Here is a 7,962-nt window from a genome sequence, read left to right on the forward strand (position 1 = left end):
GCCCGATTTTCGACCGTATTTTCTCCTCCATTCTCGACAGGAGAATAAGACAAGGAATCGTGTTGAACTTAAGGCAGAAAGGTTTTACATCAGAGAGCGGATGTAAGATCAATATAGACCTATTCAATTCTGCCTTAAATCATAGTAAAAGGGAAAATGGCGGGATACTCACTATAGTGGATATCTCGAAAGCCTTCGACACGATTCCCCATTCGGCTTTAACACATTGCCTGGCTAAGAAGGGTGTGCCGGCTCCCATAACAAAACTCATAGAAAACATGTATGAAAACAATAAAACCATAATTAGAGCTAATGGAAAGATGGGGGTCGAGATCAAGATCCTCCGAGGAGTTAAGCAGGGCGACCCCTTGTCGCCCTTGCTTTTCAATCTTTGTCTGGAGCCACTGCTGGATTCGATCGAAGAATCCACAAGGGGCATAAAAGTGAACGATCAGAGAGAAATACCTGTCCTGGCTTTCGCGGACGATATAGTGTTACTTGGCGCAAACCAAGGGGAGGCGCAACGCCAGGTGGACGTTCTCCACGAGTACTTGAAAGGACTTAAGATGAACATCTCAATAGATAAGAGCCAAACGTTCCAGATCGTCTCCAGAAGGGACACCTGGTTCGTTAAGAATCCTGAAATTAGGCTCGAAAATCAGGATATTCCAACTGTCGATCCTGCCGAAGCCTTCAAGTACTTAGGTGCCAAAATAGGACCTTGGAAGGGCGTACACTGCGGCGTCGTGGTGCCCGAGATTCTGAGCGTGGTCAGAAGAGTCAGAAAACTCTCGCTGAAACCGTGCTAGAAGATCGAGCTACTCACGAAATACGTCCTCCCCAGATATATTTACCATCTTCTGATCAATCCGCCGGGTGACACTGTATTGAGATTGCTGGATAGCGAAATCAGGCAGGAAATAAAGGCGATTTACCACCTAGTGCCTTCAACAGCCACTGGCTTTTTCTATGCCCCGAAAAACTATGGAGGATTGGGGATACCGAGATTTGAACATATTGTCAAACTCGGCGTCCTCAAGAGTGCACTAAAAATGAAGAACTCGGCCGACTCAGCGATCTCCGGCTTATTTGATAATGAAATAACCGAACAGAAACTAAAGAAAATAGCCAACTCCCTAAGGATCAATTGGCCAGCTTCCTTGGACGATATTGAGAGGGCAAGGAAGCGTTTAAAAGGCTCCCATATACAATTATGGGGGGAGCTAAAAAGTCAGGGACAAGGGGTACCTGACTTTGCAAAGAACAAGTCTGGCAACGTGTGGTTGAGCGAGTATAACCTGCTCAAGCCATCACGATTCATTGATGCCTTGCGACTCAGAACAAACACCTTTGGTACAAGAACGGTACTGGCACGGGCCGACAAAAGAACTGAAGTTGCCTGTAGAAAATGTCGCGCCCAGCCCGAGACACTCGGCCACATACTAGGGCTGTGTCAGTACACCAAGGGCCTGAGGATCAAGAGGCACGATGAAGCGAAGCTTACCCTCGCTGAAAGCTTGAGAAAGAACAACGAGGTGTTTATTGAACCGACTCTTAACGTGGGTGGTAATCTGTATAAACCAGACCTCGTAGTTAAAAACGAGGAACGGATTCTCGTGGTCGACGTAACGGTCCGCTACGAGAACAAGGATTACCTATCCAAAGCGGAAAACGAGAAGGTCAGTAAATACCTCCCTTGTGTAGATTATCTAAAAAGAAGATTTAAGATCGGCGAGGGTCGGGTTTTGCCCGTGGTCTTGGGCAGTAGAGGGGCCATAACGCCCAATACGGAAATGAATTTGAAGCAAACGAGCGTATCGAAAGCGACCATTAAAACGCTTGTAATGAATGTCTTGAGAAGCTCCATTGAAATATGCAATATATTCCTCGACACATAATGGACATCGTTTAATTATATACAATGAATTATTTATTTATTTATTTATTTCAATATTATTATTTATATATTTATTATTTATTATTTTACACTTTGACGCCTGTCTCATCAATTGATAATCAATTCTTGAGACTTATAAATTTTAACTATTATACAATTCCCTACGGTGGGGGGGTTACCTCGGAAGTATGAGCCTCTTTACAGCTCATAGAATATTGCCAAATGTCCCGTCGTCTTATTAGGGACGTGCTTGTCTCCCTTAATGGGCGAGCGATGCGCCGGGGTGGTGGCGGCGCCTATGCCGGGGATATATGTGTGCTTGTTCAGAGCGATTGCTTGGACGGATAGTGCTACTGGATCGGTTGCGTACGCCGGAAAAGCAATACTTCGTCGTACGCAGCGTTGTATGTGCTCGGAAGGCAATATGCGACCGATTCAGCCACGTCAGCGAAAGAGTATTGCGTCTCTGGATGAGTTGCTCATATTATTATTAATGGGGGATCTCGCTGCGTACGGCCTTTGGTTGTGCGTAGCGATTTTTTTCCCTTTCAGTCGATTTCGGCTTGTGCGTGGTCGGTCTTGGGGCGCCTCCTGGAGGCAACGTGTTCCTGGATCAAGTCGCGTATGCTGGAAAAGGAATACTTCGCTAAACGCAATGTTGCATGTGCTCGGAAAGCAATATGCGACTACTTCGGTTGGCGTTGCTAGAAAGATGGCGCTCCTGGGCTGGCTACGCATAGTATTGGGATGGGATCTCGTTGCGTGCGGCATTGCCGTGCGTAGCGAGTGTTTTTTTCTCTTTCAGCCGATTTCTTGGCACAGCTCAAAGCAGAACGCCGCCATCTCCGCGGCTTGTCGTGGTCTCACAGGGCCCTTAGTGGCCGGTAGCTTTATAGCTATCGTGCTGCGGGGCCCTGGGGAGCCATAGGTACTCGGGGGCAGGTAAGGCCTCGGCCCTGCCTGTCGAATTCGCACTCCTACCTCCTCGTGCTACCGCCGGTAACATGTCCGCCGCATCGGCGTGGGGATGTTCCTCCCCGGATGCGGCTTGCATGGCCGAACGGAGTGCGGCGGCGAAGGAACGAAACCTATTAGCCACTTTTTTCGGCTCGTCGACCAACGGCATAAGACCAATGCCGTGAAGATACGAAACGTAACTATGACTCAAATTTTCAACAAATTTGAAATACAACAAATAAAGGAACTCGTTCCTTGGCTCAATTGACGACTCGGACTGTATATGGCTACGATTTGGAAACAATCGGATCAAAATGTTACGGACCACATAAATGGCAAAATTCGACAAGAATAATAATAAAGCCTCGGACGCGGCGCATCTCGGTCCCGGATGCGCCGTGGCGGATTTTTCCGCTTCGGAGGGGACCGCTAACGACGACCCGGCAAGTCTAAGGACAGCGATTTCCAAAATAATGGTGCCTTTAGTGGGCGATCAGGTAGCCTGTCCAGTCTGTCGAAGGAAAGGGAATCAACCTTTTCTTCATGTCGCTAGCCGACCTGAACAGGCATCTCGATCAGCACCACATAGACACAAAAATCCAGTGGGGATGCCTCTGTGGGAAGAGTTTTCCAAAGTTACATGGGGCACAGTGGCACATACCAAAGTGTAGTGGCACTAATCAAAAGAAAGAGGGCATGTTCAAATGCGAAGCATGCCCCATGAGCTTTGGAACCCAGAGAGGCCTCTCGACCCACGAAAGGCATGCGCACCCTGCCTTAAGGAATATAAAAAGAAGGGGAACGGACCCCCCGAGCAAAATATGGAAAGTAGAGGAGATCAATCTCCTGAGGGAATTGGATGAAAAATTCAGGGACCATCGGTTCCCTAATATAGAAGTCAGTAAAATCCTCACCAGCAAAACGATCGACCAAATGAAATACCAGAGAAGAAAACTAAGAACAGCTGGTGAGGTAGCAAACCCTCAAGAGATTGCCATGGCAATAGAGGGAGGGTGCGATCTCGTTGACCCAGGCAATGCGTATTTAAAGACGCCTGAGGTCAACAATGATAACGATAATGAGTCTACCAATCAGTGGAGACTCACATTAAAAGATTTTATTGAGACACAAAACGACGTGCCTCCTGTTTTAAGTGAGGTTAACGATCGGTTGAAGGGTATTTGGCTGAAACAAGGGTACGGGGAAGCCCTTGTTAAAGAACTAGATATTTTAATAGAAAAATTGTATGGAGCTATCAAGCAATACAATGGAATTGAAGTAAACCAAGAGAATGATGATAAGCCCCAAAATAGGGGAAACAATCGTAACGCGCGGAAACGGTTTTCCTACGCGCGTTGCCAAGACTTTTTTAAGGAATGTCCAAAGAGGTTGGCCGATGTCGTTATAAACGATGATCGTGCATACCTCGAACCAGTCAGGCAACCACCAGAGGCAGCTGAAGTTAAAAGATTATATGAGGAATTATGGGGACAAACTGGACCATCTAACGTCCCCATTATGAATACTAGAGTTTCCCAGCTGCTTCTCAATGACTATTTTTCGCCGATTTCTCCTGAAGAAGTGGCGGAGAAAATAAAAAGACTTAGAAAAAAGGCTGCGGCAGGGCCCGATGGTTTAATAAAGGAACATCTAATGATACCTGGCCTGCCCGCAATTTTGGCTAAAATATACAATATTTGTTTATATTATTCCTGTTACCCATCCGTATGGAAGAGTAACAGGACTACATTAATACCAAAAGCTAACAAGCCTAGCAGCCGGGTCGAGAACTGGCGACCCATAACGATTGGCCCGATTTTCGACCGTATTTTCTCCTCCATTCTCGACAGGAGAATAAGACAAGGAATCGTGTTGAACTTAAGGCAGAAAGGTTTTACATCAGAGAGCGGATGTAAGATCAATATAGACCTATTCAATTCTGCCTTAAATCATAGTAAAAGGGAAAATGGCGGGATACTCACTATAGTGGATATCTCGAAAGCCTTCGACACGATTCCCCATTCGGCTTTAACACATTGCCTGGCTAAGAAGGGTGTGCCGGCTCCCATAACAAAACTCATAGAAAACATGTATGAAAACAATAAAACCATAATTAGAGCTAATGGAAAGATGGGGGTCGAGATCAAGATCCTCCGAGGAGTTAAGCAGGGCGACCCCTTGTCGCCCTTGCTTTTCAATCTTTGTCTGGAGCCACTGCTGGATTCGATCGAAGAATCCACAAGGGGCATAAAAGTGAACGATCAGAGAGAAATACCTGTCCTGGCTTTCGCGGACGATATAGTGTTACTTGGCGCAAACCAAGGGGAGGCGCAACGCCAGGTGGACGTTCTCCACGAGTACTTGAAAGGACTTAAGATGAACATCTCAATAGATAAGAGCCAAACGTTCCAGATCGTCTCCAGAAGGGACACCTGGTTCGTTAAGAATCCTGAAATTAGGCTCGAAAATCAGGATATTCCAACTGTCGATCCTGCCGAAGCCTTCAAGTACTTAGGTGCCAAAATAGGACCTTGGAAGGGCGTACACTGCGGCGTCGTGGTGCCCGAGATTCTGAGCGTGGTCAGAAGAGTCAGAAAACTCTCGCTGAAACCGTGCTAGAAGATCGAGCTACTCACGAAATACGTCCTCCCCAGATATATTTACCATCTTCTGATCAATCCGCCGGGTGACACTGTATTGAGATTGCTGGATAGCGAAATCAGGCAGGAAATAAAGGCGATTTACCACCTAGTGCCTTCAACAGCCACTGGCTTTTTCTATGCCCCGAAAAACTATGGAGGATTGGGGATACCGAGATTTGAACATATTGTCAAACTCGGCGTCCTCAAGAGTGCACTAAAAATGAAGAACTCGGCCGACTCAGCGATCTCCGGCTTATTTGATAATGAAAAAACCGAACAGAAACTAAAGAAAATAGCCAACTCCCTAAGGATCAATTGGCCAGCTTCCTTGGACGATATTGAGAGGGCAAGGAAGCGTTTAAAAGGCTCCCATATACAATTATGGGGGGAGCTAAAAAGTCAGGGACAAGGGGTACCTGACTTTGCAAAGAACAAGTCTGGCAACGTGTGGTTGAGCGAGTATAACCTGCTCAAGCCATCACGATTTATTGATGCCTTGCGACTCAGAACAAACACCTTTGGTACAAGAACGGTACTGGCACGGGCCGACAAAAGAACTGAAGTTGCCTGTAGAAAATGTCGCGCCCAGCCCGAGACACTCGGCCACATACTAGGGCTGTGTCAGTACACCAAGGGCCTGAGGATCAAGAGGCACGATGAAGCGAAGCTTACCCTCGCTGAAAGCTTGAGAAAGAACAACGAGGTGTTTATTGAACCGACTCTTAACGTGGGTGGTAATCTGTATAAACCAGACCTCGTAGTTAAAAACGAGGAACGGATTCTCGTGGTCGACGTAACGGTCCGCTACGAGAACAAGGATTACCTATCCAAAGCGGAAAACGAGAAGGTCAGTAAATACCTCCCTTGTGTAGATTATCTAAAAAGAAGATTTAAGATCGGCGAGGGTCGGGTTTTGCCCGTGGTCTTGGGCAGTAGAGGGGCCATAACGCCCAATACGGAAATGAATTTGAAGCAAACGAGCGTATCGAAAGCGACCATTAAAACGCTTGTAATGAATGTCTTGAGAAGCTCCATTGAAATATGCAATATATTCCTCGACACATAATGGACATCGTTTAATTATATACAATGAATTATTTATTTATTTATTTATTTCAATATTATTATTTATATATTTATTATTTATTATTTTACACTTTGACGCCTGTCTCATCAATTGATAATCAATTCTTGAGACTTATAAATTTTAACTATTATACAATTCCCTACGGTGGGGGGGTTACCTCGGAAGTATGAGCCTCTTTACAGCTCATAGAATATTGCCAAATGTCCCGTCGTCTTATTAGGGACGTGCTTGTCTCCCTTAATGGGCGAGCGATGCGCCGGGGTGGTGGCGGCGCCTATGCCGGGGATATATGTGTGCTTGTTCAGAGCGATTGCTTGGACGGATAGTGCTACTGGATCGGTTGCGTACGCCGGAAAAGCAATACTTCGTCGTACGCAGCGTTGTATGTGCTCGGAAGGCAATATGCGACCGATTCAGCCACGTCAGCGAAAGAGTATTGCGTCTCTGGATGAGTTGCTCATATTATTATTAATGGGGGATCTCGCTGCGTACGGCCTTTGGTTGTGCGTAGCGATTTTTTTCCCTTTCAGTCGATTTCGGCTTGTGCGTGGTCGGTCTTGGGGCGCCTCCTGGAGGCAACGTGTTCCTGGATCAAGTCGCGTATGCTGGAAAAGGAATACTTCGCTAAACGCAATGTTGCATGTGCTCGGAAAGCAATATGCGACTACTTCGGTTGGCGTTGCTAGAAAGATGGCGCTCCTGGGCTGGCTACGCATAGTATTGGGATGGGATCTCGTTGCGTGCGGCATTGCCGTGCGTAGCGAGTGTTTTTTTCTCTTTCAGCCGATTTCTTGGCACAGCTCAAAGCAGAACGCCGCCATCTCCGCGGCTTGTCGTGGTCTCACAGGGCCCTTAGTGGCCGGTAGCTTTATAGCTATCGTGCTGCGGGGCCCTGGGGAGCCATAGGTACTCGGGGGCAGGTAAGGCCTCGGCCCTGCCTGTCGAATTCGCACTCCTACCTCCTCGTGCTACCGCCGGTAACATGTCCGCCGCATCGGCGTGGGGATGTTCCTCCCCGGATGCGGCTTGCATGGCCGAACGGAGTGCGGCGGCGAAGGAACGAAACCTATTAGCCACTTTTTTCGGCTCGTCGACCAACGGCATAAGACCAATGCCGTGAAGATACGAAACGTAACTATGACTCAAATTTTCAACAAATTTGAAATACAACAAATAAAGGAACTCGTTCCTTGGCTCAATTGACGACTCGGACTGTATATGGCTACGATTTGGAAACAATCGGATCAAAATGTTACGGACCACATAAATGGCAAAATTCGACAAGAATAATAATAAAGCCTCGGACGCGGCGCATCTCGGTCCCGGATGCGCCGTGGCGGATTTTTCCGCTTCGGAGGGGACCGCTAACGACGACCCGG

The sequence above is a fragment of the Bombus pascuorum genome, chromosome 7 (assembly GCF_905332965.1).
Source record: "Bombus pascuorum chromosome 7, iyBomPasc1.1, whole genome shotgun sequence".
NCBI classification, from domain to species: Eukaryota; Metazoa; Arthropoda; class Insecta; order Hymenoptera; family Apidae; genus Bombus; species Bombus pascuorum.